At 34.1% G+C, this 18,129-nt stretch overlaps 1 pseudogene; it reads right to left on the reverse strand.

Annotated features, from left to right (window-relative positions):
* Window positions 1-4,390: 4,390 nt before the first annotated feature.
* Window positions 4,391-12,892, reverse strand: LOC107261912 (annotated as a pseudogene).
* Between the last annotated feature and the right edge of the window lie 5,237 nt (window positions 12,893-18,129).

Consider the following 18,129-nt stretch of genomic DNA (forward strand, 5'->3'; position numbering starts at 1 on the left):
AAAAAATTAGAAAAATAAAATCATAAAAATAATTTTTCATTTTATGCAAGCATTTTGGTACAAAATCAATTTTCTTAGGACTTAGAACTTTTTTGCCTTCTTTTATTTTGCTTTGTTTTATGTGTTGTGTTTTTATTTCTTTTACTTAATTTATTTTAGCTTAAGCCTTATTCTTGTTTTATCTCTTTCATTTCATTTTCTTTTAAATAGGTACTCATGCCCTCACCAAATTAGCAAAGAAAAAAAAAAGAGAAAAAAAGGGGGAAGCAAGAGAATAAAGGCAGTCTAGTCCACAACTACCTCGCGGCCGACTACTCTCAACCACAGGTAACCCACGGCTCTCAAAATAAAACAGCACACGAGGCAGTCCGCTCCATAGTAAGGTCTTGACTTGATATCTCGAGCCACTGCCAGACCGTGACCTCACACGCGAAAAGAAAGGAGACAACCAGTCCACTCCACGGGATGGACGCGATGCACCCATAATCATCGCAGCCTAGCCACTACCTGTCTCATCGCAGTTAAAGGCGACAGCTCGAGCCCTATGTTCGGTGCCGCACTTTCTCTAGCCTCTTCATCAACTCACAGTTGCAAAAATAATTTCCGGCTCAAATCTTCGGCATTCATTGAAGTTGCAAAAAACCTTGATTGAATTTATTCTTCATTAGTCAGGAATTTTGTAACCAACAATGAAATGCCTTAATTAATTCGAAACCTAGGTTTTGAATTGCTTGATTTTTAGAGGAAAGTCAGGAACAATCTGCTAGATTTTTGATGCCCGATTCGACCAGACATCAACCAAACTCGATATCCCTTCAGGTTGGTTCAAAAAGAAAGGAGGCACCACTCTTTGGTGTATCAAGGACGTTGAAGATGATCTACCTTCCCCCGAGGAAATGTCTTTGCGCACGAGGCAAATTGGTCTTTTGGTAGCACTCAATCGAGAGTTCGAGTGCCTATTCTTCCCAAGGCACTAATCATACCTAGTACTTCTGAGGCTGCTAGTTCCTCCTTTACACCGATCGAAAGAGCCCTTGAAAAGCTCCAAAATTCAGTTGATGAGATCAAGAACGAGCTAAAGAAACTCAAGGAAAGTTTGTCATCCATGTTTATAACTCTAGAGAATCTAAATACTTGGATGAAGTCACAAGGGTTTTCAAATCCTCCTCCTCCTCTTTAGTAAGATTTTGTGAGTACCTCTCTCCCTTTTACTTATGTTTATATTTTGCTTTTGCACTGTGGACACTGCAACATTCAAGTATGGGGGAGAGTATTAGTATATGTATTAGTTTTTTTGGTGTTGCTAAAAAATAAAAATAAAAAAGAGAGAAAAAATTTTGAACATTCCAAGCCAATTTATGAAGCAAGTAATTTCAAAAGAAAAAAAATGTTTTTCTATAGTTCTTGTCATGAGTTGATTGACACTGGATTGAATAATTTGGTAATGATGTGTAAATCCTTTCTTGGCAATGGGTTGTGGCTAGAATTATCTTCTGGGCCCCGATTCGACTAATGCATGTATCTTGAGTAACTTGTGAGGAATTTAAGCCATATAGACTGACACATCTGGATCAGTCTCTGTTTTTCATGTGTGATTAGATATGTTCCTCTTATGTAGTATGATTCTTGGACTTGCCTTGGTTCTATTCGAGACTTTGTGACACATATGTGGGGAGATGACTGAAGATTCCTTTAGGTAGTTAGAGCCTCAAATTTTAGGATTAGGATTATTCGCTCCTTTTTCTTTTTATTTTACATTCCCCTCTAGGTTGAACCATGTTGAGCTTCGATCCCATTTCTTGATGCCCTACATTACATGCCTTAGAGCCCTTTTGTAGGTTTTATATGGATTTTTTGCGGAGTATGCTACTACAATGTATGCTTTATATGTCAATATAGAGATTATGATACGAAAGAAAAGTTGCAAAGTTTGTTACTCAAATAAAGTATTAGTTTATTATCAAAAAAAGAAAGAAAAGGAAGTGAAAAAGTTCGGGAAAGAAGCACATAATTTCCTGATATACATAAAAAAAAAGAAAAAAAAAAGAGAAAAGAAAAAAAAAGAGAATGAACCTTACATTTGAAAATAGTTATGTTGGTCGGAGTAGATTTTATTTTCTTTTATTAGGATTTGAGCACCACATCCCTAAATAATGTTGTCTTACCCTATTTTAACCAAGCCTACCCTATTACAAGGAATTCATGACCCCCGTGTTTGTGCCACCCCAAAATAAGTGGAGAAAGACGAGAGGCAAGTTTAAAGAGGAAGACTATAAAAGTGTCGACGCGAAATAGGTTGAGTGATGATGCTGCTACCTTTTTAAACACATGAGACTCAATTTGTTTTCTTTTACAGAACTAAAGTGAGAAGCTACATGAATGTGACTGAGTTAGGGGAAGGAAGAGGTAAGATTAGTTGGCCATTGAAGGGTGTTATCGACTTACTGTTTCATTCTATGTTCGTTGATTTGTGACATTAACATAGTTCCTAAAATGATTTTAAGTTTTCGTAATTGTTACTTGATTGAATTTATTGGTTTGGATGTTCATTATTCGGCTTTGTAGGTATGCCATTTTGAAAACCTTCATAAGACCTTACTCGTCCGCTAGGGTAACCTAGGGGTTTAAAGGGCTTGTTGCACATGCTAAGTGCAACCGTGATTCCTACGACAGTGAGTTAGGATTTTATTGCTTTATTAGTATAGTTTTTCTTATTTTTATTTTGTTTCCTCGAGGACGAGTAAAGGTTAAGTGTGGAGAAATTTGATAACGCAATAAGATATGCATTTTATATGCTATATATATACATTGTTTTTCATGTTATCTTCAGATTTTTAATCTTTTAGAGCTATTATTCATTATTTTCGATATTTCTCTCCTCGGGTTTGTTTTGTTTTGTTTTTGTCGGAATTGGCTCGAGTTGCTAGGCATTGGCGAGGATGTTTGTAGAGTCGTTCATAGTCAAACACGATGTCAAATAGATACTCATGCCTAGGAGGATCATATATCGCGAAACGAGCAAGGGAAGATATCTCGCGGCCACTCCGCGACTTGGCTTTCAGGGCCAACAATAAAGCAAAGAAACAGTCCACTCTGCCCCCTACTCGCGGCCTACAATGCCACGTTGCGGCCTGCCCATGGCTGGATCTGCAAAACTGCATTTTGGACACCTGTCTAGTCGAGTTTTTAGGGTGAGGACCTGGCCAAACTCCTGGATATCCTATGATATAAATAGATTGTGAAAATAACCTAAAAAGGGGAAGCCCCCTTCTCCTTTCTCTAGTATGTTACTTTTCTTTATGCTTTAAAGATTTATCAAAGACCTCATCATTCATTTATCAATTCAAGTATTTTCCTTCTCCTTCTTTAAGCTGTTATTAATTATATTTTCTTTTATAATTTATTTTATTTATTTAACTATCATAAGTGAGTAGTTCTCTAATCTAGGGTTAAGTGAACCCTAGCCATGATTGATGTATGATTTATTCCTTTAATTCTCCAAATTAATTATTTAATTGCTCTTGCTTAATTGATTGTGCATATTCCAATACTAGATTATGGATAATTAGTATTGTTATGATTCCATTGTCTTTTTCACAACGGGAGTTGGGTTTTGACAAATTTGAATATTTCAATTAAGGACATGAAATTCTCCACGGGAGTAGGTAGAATGGATTGTTAGGAAGTCAGGGTATTGAGTTTAATGTCTTTAATTTGCATGATTCCACGGGAGTAGGTTTTGATTGCATATTAGGGAAGCCTTTGATACTCAGGAGAGATCTATGGTATTTTATAGGGTTTACCTTTCCTTATGAACATTTATTTAGTTAGTTTGAGGTAGGAACTTATCTTTGCGTTAATTGTGCTAGTGGGGATACTTAACTCTAGGTGCTTTTTATCCTTGAATTTATTCTCATCATTATTAATTGCACTAATTAGACTTATTAATTCTTCCTCAATCGTTGATTTGGTTACTTACTTAGCATTAATTAAAGTCAAGATTAGCTAGTTTTTACTACTTCAGTCTCTAGGGATTCGACCCTTGCTTGCCCGACTACATAGTTAGGAGGCCTAGTTAGGTTATTTTTTATAGGCATGCGACAGCCTTGTCAAAATGTATAATAAGGATTTTCATATACTCTTAGGCATTTTCTTAAATAAATTTTTTTAAAAAAAATTTAATTTTATAGTAGATAAAGTTAAAAAAGAAACTAGATTAGATAAGATGAGTGTATTCATTTATACATAAAGAAATTAACTTTTCATGAAGTCTACATAAATAAAGCCAAGCATAACTTATTTATTACAATAAAACATATTTTTTAGATTTCATTTCAACATTGTGATTCATAAAGAAATTAAAAAAAAAAGATATTAAATGCTAAATGTTTTAACATCCAGATGGAAATATCTTTCCTGTAAGTTTAGGTTTGACATTTGCACACTTAGATTTTGGAGGTCCTTCAATTCCGTTATATGTTAAATTAATATCGGCTAGTTCCACCTTCTCACATGGGACGCTGCTGCTACAGTTAAGTTGAACAGCTACAACAATTGTTGAAGAGCCCTTAATATTCTTAAAGCTGATATTGCTAATCTTAACTTTTGATGGAATCTGATAAGATAAAAAAAAGAAATAATCAATCAAATTTAGTTTACAATTATGTCTATATATATATTCAGAATTCTAACAGTCTACTTTACTTTTAATTACTTATCTTTGGGTTGCACAGATTCCATGGACAATACAATTGATCTATAATGATAGGGTTCCACATATTTTCCATTTTAATATCTTCAAAATGCATATCAGATACAATGCCACCATATGATGTAGGCCAAGTCTTTATTCTCACTCCATTAGTAGTATTGGAGATGGTGCAATTCTTTACAAAAAATCCAGATACTGGTTCTTCATTCTTAAACTTTCCTAAGTTCCCCACACTAATTCCATGTCTGGGTCCGCATCTAACATTAGTGACACGTGCCTATTGGCTACCATCATCGAGGGAGATACAGTCATCACTAGTGCTAATATTTGAATCAATAATGTTGATCCCATTTGATCGTCCGATGTGATACCATCTGTATTGGCACTAGTTGCAGGTGCCATAATTGTAAAGTGTTGAAAGGTAAGGTTCTTGCATCCTAAAATATTTACGTGAAAGTTCTTGCTCTGGATAAAAGCTATATCATAGACAATGCTGTTGGTGATCAAATTGAACCTCAAACTCTAAGAAATTTTTAAATGAATAAGAAACATATGGAAAAAGTTTTGTTATTACCATTATAAAACAATCTTGTAAAATAATAAATATGCGTAAGATATTGTTTTGATACACTTACAATTGGAAGTGACTTGCATTTAAGATTTTGGGCACAATTATTATTTTCCCAAGCAATTTCTCCTTGCCCATCAAAAGTCCCTCCACCGTTTAATATGAATTGACCAATATATGAAAAGGTAATCCAACTATCTACTTTATTATGTGCACTAGGGTCAACTAGTGCCTTTATCGTTCCTGGAACTTGAAACCTTATGGCACCTTTACAAAGACCTTTTATATCTGCCTCACTTAGGAAATATACCCCTTTAGGAATTACAATTTTGTTTGACCCCATTGTTGCACATGCATCTTTCCAAGCACTTAACAACGCCTAATAAGGAAAAAGAATTGAGGATAGCTAAAAGATCAAGAAATATTAAAAAAGATCTTAGTAACGAAATGTGTATTTATACCTTACTGATATCAGATTTGCCATCAGCTTTGGCACCATGTTTACTGATATCAAATTTGCCATCAGCTTTGGCACCATGTTTTCTTACATTGAACTTATTGACATTAGCTTCGGCTACAAAAGTCAAGAATAAGAATAGAGATAGTAAGCATACATGTATTTTGATTGCCATCTCTTTTTTGTATATATATGCTTACTTTCTTTTCTAATTTTCTTGCTTAAAATTTGTTAAATTGCAATAATATGAATGTGCGTCTTTTTCTTTATAATTCTTTTTATAGGAGAAAAAATAAGTTTTATTTATTGAAGTAGGCGGTGGTGTTTCCATGCAAATTTTTTGCTTCTATTTTTGTTATTCGTTTTGATAGCTTACCTTAAATGACCAAACCCAAAGATGCCTACCGACTAAGTTATAACTGTAATACTCGAAATTTTTCCCTTAATAATGATTATATTAATAATAATTAATAAATGAGTTTTTATTTAAATTAGTTTTATTTTATTTTTATTTGGTTTAATTTGAAATGATTTAATGGAAATTTTAATATTAGACAATTAAATGAGTTATTTTTCTATACCCAATTAGTTGGATATTTAAGAAATTAATCAAGTAAATTATTTGAGGAATAAATTATATTTTTAGTTATTCAAATTTTTTCCATATATATATATATATATAGAAATAAATAAAATTATATATTGGAGAATTATGAAAGAATTTGTAAAGGGTGTTTTTATAAAAGAATTTTGAAAAATTGGTATTTTAATTAGTGGTATTTAATTTTAAGTTGGAAAATATTTAGCAAATTGGCTATTTAATTTAATTATGTGTTAGGACTAAATTGGAAATTTATTTTGAAATAAGGATTAAAAGTATAATTTTATTATTATATGGGGTCTTAATGGAAATTTGTAAGTTTGGTATTTTTGTAAATAAATATGTCGGTCAGGGGTATATATGTAATTATATATTTTCAATAATTCTAATTTGGCCCAAATTAATTAGCTAGGGACTTAATTGAAAGGCTAAAAAAAAGTTTGGGGGTTAATTAGAAATTTTATAGGGTAAAATTGTAAGTAATTAAGAATGTTCAGGGACCAAATTGTGATAAGGAAAAGTTCAGGGGCCTAATGTTGATATGGAGAAGAGAGAAAAGAAAGGAGATCAGGGAGAGAGAACGCGTGAAGAAGGAGGAGGAGGCGGGCGGCTGGGCGCGGGCGCCGGGCGGGCGGGCGAAGCGAATGGCCCTGGCGTCGGCGGGCGGATGCGCGCAAGGAAGCAGCGGCTTCCAGAGGCCGTTCTATCCGTTTCCGACGGCCTTTCCGGCCGATCTCGATGGCGATCAGCTTCCCTCAAAGAGAGCTTCCTTTTGGCGGCAGCAGCGTTGGTTTTGGTGGCCGGAGGAGAGAGTTCCGACGAAGTGGTGGCAGCCGCATTTTTTGACTTTTTTCGGCGAGCTCCGGCGGAGGATGGATGATCGGAGGACGTATCCCGACTCTTCTCAGCTCAATCTTCGCAATGGCACCGGTTTCGTGGCAATCGGACTCCGTTTGCGAATCGACGGCCGAGATCGTTCGTAAACCTCTCGAGATGATCGGGGGTCAGATCGAAAAATCGAAAGCGGGAATCATCATCAGCGCGTCTTTTCGAGTCCGATTGTGAGTTCGGATCGTCGATCGGACTCCGGTGGCTGGAGGCTAGTCGACCGAGCGATCAAGCGTCTCGGTAATTTTCTCTGGCCCGTTAATTTTGGAATTCTTGGTGGAATTATGTGTCTATTGATTATGTTGAGTATTAGATGATATTTGTGAATCGAAAATAATAGTTTGTCGGACTGCCTGCCGTAGTCGTGATTTTTGTGCTGTGTGGTGGAGTCGGGAAATTAGTAAAGTCTGGGGACCCGACTCCCGTTGTTTGAATTGTTGGATATTTGAAGTGTTTTTCTGGCAGGTCCTGGACCCGTTTTATGGGGGGTAAATGTCTATATTGTAGGGGAGGTTCTGCCGGATTTTAAGTAGAATTCTCCCGAGTCGAGATTCTTAGACAGTCAGTCCTAGGAGTCTAGACCTAGGATTAATGATGGATTGTTTCAGCGTTTTGATAAATTGTTTTCCGTGATTAGATGATCTGTCTGTTCGGCTCGCTCCAACCGAGGCACCGGAGCAGAGCTAGGAGGTCGCCAAATCTGTCACTTAATCGTTGCACTATTGCTAAGTCTGAATTTAATATGCTATTTTAGAAATTTATGCTTAATATGATTATTAGTATCGCAATATAAAGAATTTTACTTGATTATTAATTATTGAAAATAATATAAATATTATTATTAGTAACGTTATAATAATACAGATATTATTATTTTTTCAAACAAATTGCACGTTGCTTTACCCTAAATTTTTAATCTTTATTTCAATATGTGTTGAATGATTTCATTAGACAATGATATTTATTAAATGTGATGATTGCGTTTTAGGAAATGTGGCTTTCGTAGAACATGCCACCTGGTGGGTTACATCAAGACCGCGTGCGCACCGGTAATGATCATGGACATAAGATTATTATGGATTTGTTTGCCCTGATCGAGCATTGCTCTCTGGGCTGAGTTCAGTTGATTGCCGGAGTTAAGGTCCCTGATCGAGCAACGCTCTTTGGGCGCCGGCTTATTTGGAATTCAAGTGTTCAGGCTGGAGTAAAGGACCCTGATCGAGCTTGCTCTCTGGGCGCCAGTCTTATTGGATTAAGAGAGCCAAAAGGCTACTAGAATTTGGGGTTAGGGTTCTACTGAGCCACTCGTCCCGTAAAAGTAAAAATATATTTTTATTTATTTATTTATTTTTCTATTATGGTATGATGATATTATGATTTGTGTTTATGTTCAGGGTTTGATATATTGATTCGAATAACTAATATTTTATGTGAAGACTGCAATAGTCTCTAGATTATTGATTTTTACTCACTCTCGAGACTGACAGTCTCAATTTACTTTTTTTTCAGATTCGTGACTGTTAGTCTTCCCGCGGCTCTTATCTAGTAACCCGACTCCTTCATTATCGGGTGGTGTATTTGATTTGGGTACGTTAATATGTAAAATCTTAGATTCTTCGCAGTAGTAATAGTAGAGGTATCAATGGTGATTTTCTGAGTTTCGAGTCTCGCCTAATTTTTTTCTGGCAGACCGAATTAATTGTAAATTTAATGGTTACGAAATTATGGAATCAATAAAATTAATTGAGATGATATTTTTTTAAGTCAGTGAGTGTCAGGCTTACTACGGGATTCGGTGGCCTTACGCCTACCCATTCCCTAGTGCCGGTCACGGGTCCACAGAATGGGTCGTGACAATAAGCAATTGCTAATATTGTTTGCTTTTCGATGTCTCTTATTGGTTTCTTTCTTACAATTTGAGTTCTCATAGAATAATATGTAAAAATAATCTTTTTTTTCAAAAAATTATTATTACTTATTCATATAGATACTAAATATGATATATCATAATTGGTTGCTTGTGTATATATATACTCTTTTAAAGCACATGTGATTTTAATATTTAAGAAATTAATTTTTCTCCTAGTTTTTTTAGCCTAACTTTATTGTCTTTGTCATGAAATAGACTCTGTAACTAATTATGCAGATTAAATTATAATTAGAGATTGTACATATCTATATGATCAAAGTTTTATTCATTTACATTCTTAACATTGCTAGTGTACACGGACAAGATAATTTTTTTTGTAATTAAAATGGATTTTCATTCATAAGATATAAATATAAAATATTATTAAAATGTAGACCTTTATTTATTGACACAAGTAAATCCAGAGAGTTTGAGATCAGTAAAAGCAGTAAGAAGAGTCATAAGAATATCACCATTATGACAATTCAGCCCCATAAAAATAAACTAGACCTTAACTCGAACCATTTTACGCAATTAATATAGTAGTTATATTAAAGTTGATAAACTCGTTAGTGTATATATATATGTATATATGTATATATATATATATATATATATATATATAAACCAACATACAAGTTGCTAAGTAAAAAGAGAAAATATATTTAAAATATTACTTTCATATATATATATATATATATATATATATATAGATTCTTACATTTTCTTATATATAATATTTTTCTTTTATTTTTTTATTTCTCCTTTCTTTCTTCTTCTTTTTTTTTTCCATTTCTTTCTCTATTATTACTCTTTCTTTATCTCTTTCCATTTTCTTTATCCCTTTCAATGTTTTCTTATATTAATCCCGTTCAATTTGTTATTATTGTTTTCTTCAAAGCCACCCATGGATGCGTCCTAGATGTCATAAGAGTTTCTTCCTCAGACCAACCCATCCTTTCTGTTAATCTTGTATTAATCATATATTTCTTCTCATTGATGGAAAGATGTTATATAATACAAGAGTTTAATCTAATCCAACAATTAAGGGAGTTTACACAATACAAGAGTTTTATCTAATCCCAATAATTAAGGAGATTTACATAATATAAGAGTTTTATTTAATCCTATCATCGAGTGATATACATATTAGAATTATCTCTGTTATGCTCACGTCTTCTCTCTGCAAGTCTTTTGATTAAACTTACTCTACTTGCACCATACAACTGTATTAGACTTGTCCACATCTTATCTATTTGAGTCTGCTGATTAGATTTATTTTTATATGCACCATACAACTCTATTAGGTGTTCCTACACTTTATCTCTACAAGTCTGTCCACCTTAGTTTTCAATACGCCCCTTGAAGTTGGGGCATGGAGATTTCGAATTCCCAACTTCCCAACTAAAGTTGAAATGGTTTCTTTCCCAAGGCCTTAGTGAAAATATCCGCAACATGATGTTGAGACACAATGTACCGGTAGTAAGAAGGCGTTGTTGGATGCAATCATGAATGAAATGACAATTATTTCAATGTGTTTTATTTGTTCATGATAGACTAGATTATTAGCAATATACATGGCAGCTTGATTGTCGCAATAAAGGTGAATAAAAGAGGGGTGAGGTACAGTTAAATCACAAAGTAGCTGTTGTATCCAGATTAATACACAAGCAGTAGTGACCATGGATCGATATTCAACCTTTATAGAGGAACGCTGACTCTAGTCTGTTTCTTGCTTTTCCAAGAGATTGGAAAATGTCCAAGGAAAATGAAGTATCCGCTAAGTGAACATCAAGTGAGAGGACAACTAGCAAAGTCAGAATCACAATATGCTGAAAGAGACAAGCACTAGTCGAGGATAAAAACATTCTGGTGAAAGTGCCAATTTGCCCCCCTAAATTTGGAGCCAATAGGCAATTAGCTCATATTTTAATTTTCTAGCCAATTTGTCCAGCAACTTAGCAAAAGTAGCCAATTCACCCGAATCAAATTACCTAGTCCATACAAAAGTTTCAATTTGGTTCTAAAGGTTCATACTAAATTTGAAATTTTATAAAAAAAGAATAACTTTTATCAAGTTAGAGTAAAGTTATCTAATTTTAACATAATTTATTCTAACTAACTAATACAAATAATTAGATGATATTTTTAATTAAAAGCTTAAATTAAATAATATTACCAAACTCATATAATATTATGCTTTTATAAAATTAGAACAAAATCTTATATTTTATCAATATTTAGTCTTAGTTTGTAACAGAAAATAATAAGTTAATAATTTTATAGTCTCAAACTCTGTCTGGATCTTGATATGAAGAAATACCAGACATTTATAAAATTATTTAATTTAATATTACCAAAACTTATTTAAGATATTCTTTTCATTTTTTAAATTATTTATTATCGGGTGAAGATGTGAGACCAAGTCACATACTAAATAAATTATTTTTTTATTAGTAACTAAGACTAAATATTGCTACAATATGATATTTTATTTTATTTTATAAAAGCATAATTCTATATGAGTTCGGCGATATTATTTAATTTAATATTTTTAATTAAAAATTTTATCTAATAATTTGTCAAATAATATGAATAAATTATGTTAAAAATAAATAATTTTACTTTAATGCAATAAGAATCTACTTTTATGTAATTTGACATTTAGTATGAAGTTTAAGGACCAAATTAAACTTTTCATATTGAGTAAATCTTTGAATTGGTTAAATTGACTATTTTATTGCTAAGTTGCTGATAAATTGACCAAAAAATTAAAATATGAGCTAATTACCCATTGATTCCAAGTTCAAGGACAAATTGGAATTTAAGCCAAACAATTCCTTGACCTGGTGCCACTTTAAGATATTGTAATATGCTCATAGCAACTTGCCAATGCCCTTGGCGAGGTTGGTTCATAAACTCATATAAGATATGCACTGAATAACAAATATCAGGCCTAGTGATGCTCAAATAAATCAAGCGTCCATCTAGGCAATGGTAGGGACCCGAATCATCAAGAAGAGAGTTGTCATCAAGTGCTAACTTATGGTTCTGTTCATTAGGGAAATGATAGGATTTTGAATCCAACATGCCCACCTTGTGTAAGATGTCAAATGTATATTTCCGTTGTGATAGAACAATCCTTTCAAGAGAGTGGGAACTTCAAGACCGAGAAAATATTTAAGAGTGCTAAGATCCTTGATTGGAAACCAGGACTCTGAAATATCTCTTAAGAGAAGTAAGGTGTAAGTCACTATTAATGGCAATGACAACAAGGAGCTGTCAGGTTTAGACTAAGTGAAACCAAACCGGAGAATAGTATTAGAACATTTGGCTAACCATTTCATGGATGCTTACTTCAAACTATATAAAGATTTGCGAAAATGACAAACTCGATCATCACCAGGTGATAAATAACCAAGTGGAGGCTTCATATATACTTCTTCATTTAGATCACCATGAAGAAAAATATTATGAACATCAAGTTGATGTGGAATCCAGTTTTTGGTGGTAGTAACTGCTAAAAGAGTATGAACAGTTGTAAGTTTAGCAATAGGAGAGAAAGTCTCAGTATAATCTAGACCTTCCAAATGAGTGTACCCTTTTGCCACAAGACACGCCTTATAACGTTCGATTGTTCCATCCGAGTGATATTTAATTTTGTACACCCATTTGCATTTAACCACTTTCTTTTCTTGAGGCAACTTCTCTAGTGTCCAAGTTTGATTTTCTTTAAGTGCTTCCAATTCATTTTGCATGGCTGATTATCATCGAGTATCTTTGTTCGCTTGTGAATAACATGTAGGTTCATCATTTTGAGTGATGGTCATAAGGCAACAATGATGGGATAATGAAAAATTAGAGTAAGAACGATAATGAAATAAGGGATAAGAAATACCTAAGGAAACTGCATCAGGCTGAGTGTGGGATGTATCTTTATATTTCCTAGCAAATCAATATGAAAATCTTTAAAGTGAGCTGGTAACTTCCTTTCTCGAAAAGATACTTGGATTCAGTTGGAATGACAAGTGCAAGATCAATAAGGGCTTCAATTCTCTCTATAGTGTTTGGTTTTTGAGGTGTATTGTCAATGTCAGAATTTTCAAAATTGTTCTCAATAGGATTGGGAGTGATTTGAAAGCTAGGTGGTACATCTTGAATGTCAGGGTCTATGATAGGTAATGGTATAGATGTTTGGATCGCTAGTTCATTGGTAATTGTTGATGGGTATAGTTTAATATGAAATGAGAAAACATTTTCATATAACACTACATCCATGGAAATAAATATTTTGTGGGTCTTCAAATTGTATACTTTATATCCTTTTTACCATAAGGATAGCCAATAAAGATGTAAGAGGTGGCATTCTTACTAAATTTATCATTAGTCTTTGGAATAACATAAATATAACAAAGACAAAAATGAACACTATAAGATGCAAATAATTTAGTCTATGTGAAAATAATACTTCATGAGGACTCTTTCCAGATAAGAGAGGTTTGGGAGTGTAATTAATCAAGTAGGCTGCGGTGAGGATACACTCACCCTAAAATTTAATCGGTAATCCTGCTTGAAATCTTAAAGCTCCTGCAACTTTAAGGAGGTATCGATGTTTACGCTCTACAACCCCATTTTGTTGAGGGATAGAAATATAAGAAAAATGTTGGATGATCCTATTTTGTTGGCAAAGTGTTGAAATTTATGAGCAGTGAGTTATGTCCCATTATCACTCTGAATCTGCTTAACATGACAATTGATATGTTTATATATCATGGCAGTAAAAAATGTCAACAAATGATCAACCTCACTCTTGTTTTTATCAAATATACCATGTAGTTCTAGTGTGATCATCGATGATACTCAAGAAATAATGAGCACCAAATAAAGATAGAGTTTGATAAGGCCCCAAAACAATATAATGAATTAAATCAAAAGCATTATGAGTTTTAATAGAATCAGTAGGAAAAGGGTGACGAACTTGTTTAGCTCGACGACAAGTATCACAAAACTTGTTAAAATTCTTCATATTATAAAGATTCAAACTATTGATTAAAGACATTATATCAAAAGATAAATGACCAAGTCGTTGGTGCTATAAAATAAGACTCACATCATTGTAAATTTGCTAAAACCATAGCAATATTAAGTGCTCGAAAATAATAAAGACCATCTGTGAGATCACCAATGCCAATAAGCTTCCTTGTGGCTAGGTCCTGTAAGACACAAAAGGAGGGAAAAGATAAGCAACGCAATTTAGGACTTTGGTTAATTTGCTTATTGAAATAGGGCTGCAAGAGAAAGAAGGGATGTAAAGAACATGACTTAATTTGATATATGAATTGATGGTAACATCTCCATTGATTTAACTGGACCTCACATGCTATAGTGCTTAATGTGTAGAAAATAACTATTGCATCTATAGGGAATAGCCCGTTAAATAATAAAATTAAAGACAAAGATACACAAATAGGGAAGTCGGCTTCCAGATCAATCTCTGGATTTGTGACGTAAGCTTCCTTATGGATCGAGAAATGTCATTTATTAGTAAAAGTGTTGTAATACCCAAAATTTTTCTTTAATAAAGATAATATTGATAATGATTAATAAATGAGTTTTTATTTAAATTAATTTAATTTAATTTTTATTTGGTTTAAATTGGAATTAATTAAGTGGAATTTTAGTGTTAGACAATTAAAGGAGTTATTTTTTCTATATCCAATTAGTTGGATCTTTAAGAAATTAATTAAGTAAATTATTTGAGAAATAAATTATATTTTGGTTATTCAAATTTTCCCAAATGTATATATAATATATATATATATAAATAAAATTATATATTAGAAAATTATGGAAGAATTTGTAAAGGATGTTTTTATAAAAGAATATTTGGAGAAATTGGTATTTTAATTAGCTAGTAGTATTAAATTCTAAGTTGGAAAATAGTTAGCAAATTGATTAATTAAATTAATTGTGTGTTAGGACTAAATTGGAAATTTATTTTGGGATGAGGATTAAAAGTATAATTTTATTTTTATGGGGGTTTAATGAAAATTTGTTTGTTTGGTATTTTTGTAAATAAATATGTCGGCAAGGGTATATATATAATTGTGTATTTTCAATAATTCTAATTTGGCCCAAATAGTTAGGGGCTTAATTGAAAGGCTAAAGAAAAGTTTAGGGGTTAATTAGATATTTTGCAGGGTGAAATTGTTGTAATTAAAAAAGTTGAGGGACCAAAAGGTAAGAAAGAAAACTTCAGGGACTAAATGACGATATGGAGAAGAAGAAAAGAAGAAAAGAATCGGGGAGAGAGAGGGAGACCAGAAGAAGAAAAATGTTGGAGGAAGGCGTGCGGATCGATCCGCATTACGGGCAATCTGGTGGCGTTGGCGAGCAAGAGCCAATCGCAAAGAGCAGCAGCTTCCAGACACTTTTTTAGCCATTTCAGGCGGCCTTGTCAGCTGTTTCTGGTGGCGATCGGCTCCCCTCGGCGAGAGCTTTCTTTTGGCGGCAGCGGCAACGCCAATGGTGGTCAGAGACGGAAGATCAGGTGGAGAGAGAAAGTAGGAGGCAGTCGGCGTTTTTCAGCTTTTTCGGCAGCTCCGGCTGGGGATGGATGATCGGAGGACGTATTCCGACTCTCCTCAGCTCGAGCTTCGCAATGGCACCAGTTTCGTGGCGATCGGACTCCATTTGTAAATCGACGGTCGAGATTGTCCATAAATCTCTCCGGATGATCGGCAGTCGGATTAGAAATCGAAAGTGAGGATTGTCATCAGCGCGTCGTTTCGAGTCCGATAGTGTGCTTGGATCGTCGATCGGACTCCAGCGGCTGGAGGCGAGTCGACCGAGCGATCAAGCGTCTTAGTAAATTTTTTCTTTGGCCCGTTGATTTTAGAAATTCTTTGGTATAATTATGTGTTTATTGAATTGTGTTGTGTATTAGAAAATATTTGTGAGTTAAAATAATTGTTTGTCGAACTGCCTGCCATAGTCGTGAATTGTGCTGTGTGGGGGAGTCGAGAAAAATAGTGAAGTCTTGGGGACCCGACTCCCGTTGTATTAAATTGTTGATTATTTGAAGTATTTTTTTGGCAGGTCATGGACCCATTTTTTACGGGGGGTAAATGTCCGTATTGTAGGGGAGGTTCTACCGAATTTTCGTTAGAATTTACCTGAGTCAAGATTCTTAGACAGTCAGTCCTTGGAATCTAGACCTAGGGTTAATTGTCAATTGTCTCAGTGTTATTGATAATTTTTTTTCCGTGATTAGATAAATCTGTTAGTTCGGCTTGCTCCACCCGAGGCATCAGAGTAGAGCTAGGAGGTCGTCAAAGCTGTGAGTTAAAGTCATATATCTGTTATGCACATGTCATGCACAATTTTAAATAGTTATCGTAACTAATTGATTGCAAGTCTGAATTATTCATTTAAATATTATTCATATATATATATATCATGCTTTTTGATTACCATACATATATATCATGTTCGTCATCACTGAATTTATCGATTTTGTGTTGACTCGGGACGGGAAGGCAGTAGAACGTAGTATTTTGATGAGTGCATCGGTATAAATCTGTGAGTGATAGAAAAAGGGTAAAATGGTAAATTTAAAAGAAAAGTTTAGGACTTGCCCTGGTCGAGCATCGCTCTCTGGGCTTAGTAGAGTGTGTTTGCCGGAGTAAAGGTCCTTAGTCGAGCATTGCTCTCTGGGCGCTGCTTATTTGGAAAACCTAAGTGACCAGACTGGAGTTGAGGACCCTAGTCAAGCTTTGCTCTCTAGGCGCCAGTTCTGTTAGAATGAGAGACTCGAGATGTTAGAACTGAGATTAGTCGAGATGTCAATGTTGAGATTGACCGAGATGTTAGTGTTGGAATTAGGATTCTACTGAATTACGTTGTCCCGTAGTGTGTAAGAAATTATTTTATTTTATTTAAGCATGACATGACATGTTTATTTTTGCATGACTTAGTAGTTATTTCAAATTAAATAAATGTATTATTGAAGTTTTTGCAACTGTTTTTAGATTTATGATTTTAACTCACTATCGAGACTGACGGTCTCAATTTTACTGTTTTTCAGATCCGTGACTGTTAGTCTTCCTGTGACTCTTATCTAGTAACCTGACTCCTTCATCATCAGGTGATGTAATTTATTTGGTATGTTAACTTGTAAAATCTTAGATTCTCTGTAGTAAAATTAATAGACTTATCTGTTGTAATTCATTGTAGTTTCGGGTCTCACCTAATTCTTCTGGTAGACCGAATTAATTCTGTAAAATTTAATGGTTACGATAAATTGTGGCATCAATAATATTAAATGAGATGAGATTTATTTAAGTCAGTGAGTGTCAGGATTACTACGGGATTCGGTGGCCTTATGCCTACCCATTCCCTAGTGCCGGTCACGGGCCCACAAATGGGGTCGTGACAAGTGTCTCGATGAATTCCCTAGGTGGCTACTCCCATCTCCCTACTAGTCTCTGTGACTAGTTTGCATATTCCCGATTAGGTCGAAAAGCCTTGTAGTGCCATAGTTGCTAAAACCACTTGGATGTGCACTCGAAACCACCATCCATAAAAGGCACATGTCAAAGAGTGTTAAAATAACACAAAAATAAATTCAAGTGTCTATTAAGTTAAATCAAAAGTTAAAGTGTTAAAGTGTTAAAGTGACTAAATGACCAAAGTTCAGACACATAAATATGCATTTGGCCAAATTGTTTAAGGTTTATAAAAATTTCGATCAGTTTGGATATAATCAAATGTTTTTGAACAAAAACTAAACTAAAGTATTTTTTGGTTTATCCATTTTCAGACCGAACCGAACCAAACCTTAAAAATAATCAAATCGAGCTAAACCGAACTAGTTGGTTGGTTTGGTTTTTCGTTTCGGGTCGACTTTGCTCACCTATACCCGGTTGAACTGGTTAGTCCGATCCAATTTGGAAAACACTATTGAAAGCATTAATAAAAAATTTTACCAAAAAAA

This window comes from Ricinus communis, chromosome 8 (genome assembly GCF_019578655.1).
Source record: "Ricinus communis isolate WT05 ecotype wild-type chromosome 8, ASM1957865v1, whole genome shotgun sequence".
In the NCBI taxonomy this organism is placed as follows: domain Eukaryota; kingdom Viridiplantae; phylum Streptophyta; class Magnoliopsida; order Malpighiales; family Euphorbiaceae; genus Ricinus; species Ricinus communis.